Source organism: Tinamus guttatus, unplaced genomic scaffold (genome assembly GCF_059628265.1).
Source record: "Tinamus guttatus ecotype Peru unplaced genomic scaffold, ASM5962826v1 Tinamus_guttatus_pri_ptg000155l, whole genome shotgun sequence".
Classification (NCBI taxonomy): domain Eukaryota; kingdom Metazoa; phylum Chordata; class Aves; order Tinamiformes; family Tinamidae; genus Tinamus; species Tinamus guttatus.
The window spans coordinates 571,616-576,418 of record NW_028288689.1 but is presented as its reverse complement, the minus strand read 5'-3'; positions in this window follow the sequence as shown (position 1 = coordinate 576,418).

The following is a 4,803-nucleotide window of genomic DNA, read 5'->3' as shown; positions in this document are numbered from 1 at the left end:
CTATCGCAGCCCAGCCTCTGCTGCATGGGAAGGACTTGTGGGGCAGACTTCCCTGCAGACACAGCTTCCAGGAAGCACGGGGAGCTTCCCTGGGTTTCCAAATAAAGCCAGCGTCTTCCAGGCAGGCACCAATGTGCAGCATTTGCTGAGCTCCACGTGGCTTTTACACTGCCATCACCAGGAAAGAAATGCAGAATGGGATACCAGGAACAAGAGCACTCAGAGTCATTGCATTCAGCAGTGCTGTCACCAGCATGTCATATGCTGGGGGTTTGAATTATTCCTTAATTCAAGGAATACACTCAGCTTTTGAGACTCAAGGGAAGGAGGAGTTGGGCATTCTTTCAAAACCAGTATAACTCTGTGGTCCCTAGCCCTGCCATTGTCAAAAAAAGGCAACGCTAGTTGCAGTTATTCTGCATTAGTCCTAGATCTGACTAAATCACTGCCTCAAAACCATGCCCTGCTGGTTAGGCAACCTTCCTCTTTGCAAACCTCCCTTGCATCATGCGAAACACGCTCACCATTGGAGACAACTGGCATCCCAGAGATGTTGAGACCAAAACAGCCGGGTGAGCTGACACTCACTCCCTGCCCTCACACCCTTGCTGCCTTACCTGGCACCCAGCAATTAGGGACTGCAGCCAGACGAGCAGAGAACTGCTCACTAGTCTCACACCTCCAAAAGAACATCCAGGTACTCCTTTTCCCTTCTCCTCCTCCTGCCCAGACCTCAACACAGCCCTAAGAACACATCAGCAAATACCATCTCCCACACTCACAGACTCCGTTTTGCAGCACCAGGCAGGCGCAGCTCTCCAGTTCCCTCTCAGTCATTACCTATGGTGAGATCCTGCCCCTCAGCTGAAGGCTTGTGCAGAATAAATCCCTGTTTTGCAGCAAAGACTCAGGGCTGTGCAAAGAGAAGTGTTTATTTCTTTTCCCAGCTGCAGATGTTTGGGTATTTTCCTTAAGAAGCTTCAGTGAAGATATCTCTCAAAAACCATCTCTACTACAAGAATCCAGCCTGCTTCTTGCTTTGATCTCTGTAAGAAGGAAACAAGATCTGTGAACACAATTACTGTTCGCTTACTTTTAAGTCCACAGAATCAGGGGACATATGCCTACACTACGCAATGCCAGCACTGTGCAAGAGCCATTTCCAAGTCATCTGCTCAGTTGTTTAATTCAAAGTATGTTTGGTTTCATTTTTGCGAGGGTTTGAAGCAAAAATGCCTTCAAAACATTAACACAAATCCCTGAAGGGAAGTTGCACAGCATTTATTCACATGCGTTAGAGGAATTGGACTCAACTTCACAAGAGAAGAGTGCCAGAATTAGGATTTGGAAGCCAAGGAATGTAGAACCCCACAGCTTTGCTGCCTCAGTCCCCAAGAAGACTTTACCACCAACCTTGCTTTATAACAAAGTGACCAGCATTTTCCATGATGCTGCTGTAGAAGTGGCTGTTTAGGCCCACTTACATATTTACAGAAGAAGCCTGAGGATGGTAAATAGAGGATCTGGGTGAGAAATATAGCATAGGATGCTCCAGGGGAAGGGCTGGAGAACTTCTCATTGCCTCTTTCAGGCAATGTGATACCCCAGACCAGGGCTGAGAGCAAAAAGAAGTTCCAGAATCCTATCCTCACATACCTGCGGTTCCAGATAGCTGGGAATAAGTGTTGAATGGTGCCAGACATCCCCTGGGTCTTCATGCTCAGGATCCTTAGCACATAAGAAGCAGCTGTATGCAATAGTCCACCATGACACAGAACAGCAAAAATCCTGGAGGCACAGGTCCCTCCTGCAGTGGGAAGCACTCTATGTTAAAAACAAAACTTGCCACAACAAATTACTTTAAGAACTAACGCCTATTTCAAGCCCCTTTTTTTCATGATTGCTTTGGTCCAAAGCAGGAGGAAGGTGTTCATATGTTTGCTTGTTCTCCGGCAGCCAGGATCAGTCCCAGGAGCAAGGGTGCACAACACTTTAAAGCTGCATTTTCATTCCATCACTCTCCTCCCTATTAAACCCCCAAATTAGGCTTGTTGCCAGTGCCACACGCCCAGGACAAATGCACCATCTGTATCCCCACCAGCCACATACACAGTCTCAGCAGACGCTGACGGCTGTCCTGAGAAAACTCCACCAGCCTCTGCTGCAACAAAGCCAAGAGAAAAAGGTGACTCTACAGCTGGGGCTTTTGACTGGCTCCCTGAGTAGCATTAATCCATCACACCTTCCTAAACTCCCCCAGGAAACAGCTATAAGTAAGGCATGAAGGGGGGCAAGAGAGCCACTTATAAGCATCAGATGAAGTCTAATTAGAGCCATTAACTAGCTCTTAGTGAGGTTTATTATCTATTCCCAGCATTGCTGGCTGAAGCAATCCTGACATCAGCCTCCTGGCTTGGAGGGCTGTGCTCCAGCCCCAGCATTCCTCTTCTATGATGAGAAGTACCTGGAAAGGTCAGGTCAGAGTTACTCACAGCTGCATTGCTCACAGCTGGCTGAATTTACAAATACTAAAATCCCAGATAAGGGCACCCAGCCACCAAGGAGGAGGAATAGAAAGATCTATCAGGCAGAGGAGGACCCAGTACCCCCTCATAGTGTCTCTCTGAGCTCCCGTCTCAGGATGTAGCTCTCAAAAGATTGGTTTCCCGCTGCCTTTGCTCTTGAGAAAGCTGGAACCTGTGGGAAACAGGTCACTCTGTTCCCAGCAGTGCGCGGGAATTCACTTCTCTGTGTTGGGCACAGGATCTCCTGACCACACGCAGCTGCCCTCCTTCCCATGGGCATCTCCCGGTGTGTCCTGGCTGTGGGAGCTGCCCTAGGAATCCCGCACACATATGGAGCAAGGGAAGGGAGTGCAACCCTCCTCCCTGCAAGCAGGGGAGAGGCAGCTGCAGGGTAGAGCAGCGCAGAGCAGGCTGGCCACAAGACGGGCAGAATTCAGATGAGATGTGCAACTTCTGGTGCATGAAATATTCATTTCTGGCTGCTGTCGGATGTCATCAGCTCGTGAGCAGTTTGTCTAACGTGAGATGTTTCTTAGACAGTGTCATGCTTTTTGAAGGATGTTTAGCCAAAAGCTACATTCCTGAAGCAGGGTTTATTTCCCTGGAGTCACTTGGAGTAACATATTTCAAAGGTGTTTATCATATAATTTGACATGAAAGTACCTTATAAATCACAGCCTTTGCTGGGGTCTAACCCCCATTATCTGGGAAGGGACAGAAAGAAGAAACATTTATGATCCAGCAAACTTTTAGAAATAACTCAGTATAGCAGGTGTCTGGGGGGCGACCCTAGCTAGTAATAGTGAATCTAGTGGGGCCAAAACCACACAATTAGGATGAAATAATAAATCAAAACACTTAGCAGATTCGGAACATCTTAACCAAGGGAAATCCTGAACTCCCATCCATCATTCTCAGGCACATACTAGTCAAAAAAAATTTGCCATGTCTCTGTGCCAGACGATTTGCCTAACTTTCGTGGTCTCACTGCCACATTTCACAATCTGCACAGCAATTTCCTTTTCAGATAAACTAAACCAGACTTTAACCATCTCAGCGGATGGGGCTGCCTGACATCCCACAGATGAAAGATATTCAAGAGAGAGCCTTAGCTTATAGGGCTGAATCAGATTTCTCCGTGGCCAGATTCCTACCTGGAAAGCTGAAGACAGACTCTCTGAGTCATGAGTCATCCCCAGCTCATGCAGTGCCCAACCACTGCAGGGACGAGGTTTTCAAAGACAAAGACATTTTTGTGATGAAGAATTGCAATCTGCTACTGCAATATCTTTTCAGGACAGCGCTGGTGGATGCTGCTTTGGGGACCTGGCCAAGGTCCTCGCCAAGCAGACAACTTTACAAGTCGTTGGTGAGACACGTGCTAGCTATCCATATCAACAAACCTCGCGGTGTTGACAGCAGATTTCCCATCTGACAAGCAAGGTCTGAGCTCTGCGAGCATGTTGCTGTAACCACACGTACCTGAGCAACAGCAGCAGCTCTTTTGAAAGGCAAAATATCATGAAAGGAATCCTAGTTTCATCCCTGTCACAGCTCAGACTCCCGGCTTCCAAAAACAGTCATGCTCAGCAGAGAGAGCCTGAGTTCACGCTTTGCTCTCACCACTAGCATTTACACATCCTGTAGCCTCCCAGTTGCCTCCCTCCCTCTCACGTCTGGCTGAGATCCGCAGACACCCACAATGGACCGGGCTTGTGAACCAGCATCTCTTGTAAGAGGGAATGTCCACGGAAAGATCTGGGCATCAGAAATTACATATATGGGGAAATTTTCTAGGATCTGATCTCTGGTGAGTTTTCTCTGTGCTAGATGCTTTCTTATCCTGATGATGTGTATTCTGTCTCCTGGTCTCTGAAGAGATGCGAGTCTCCTTTGGCTGCTTATAGCACAGCATCTGTCCCTCTGCTTCCTTGAGTGTTTGCTCAGACTTGGCTCATCTCGTGTCCCCTGCAGTAGCCACAGCCACGATCCCATCACGTAGGAACCACCACCAAGGTATTAACCACACAGTCCTATCCGGCATCACCCTTGAGCACTGCAGCTCTGCCCTGCTACCCCTGCAGCCCTGTGACTGGAGCAAACCAGCGTGCCCTGCAAGCATCAGTGCTCAGTCTCAGGGATGCCTTCAGGAGATTATGTGAAATGTGAGTAGGAAAAGCATTCTGCGCAGCAAAGTAATGATCCCTTTGGGATCTTCCCACTAGATAAGCAATTAGAGAAAGCAGCTAGGATGGAGAAGTGCTTGGCAAAGACGGGA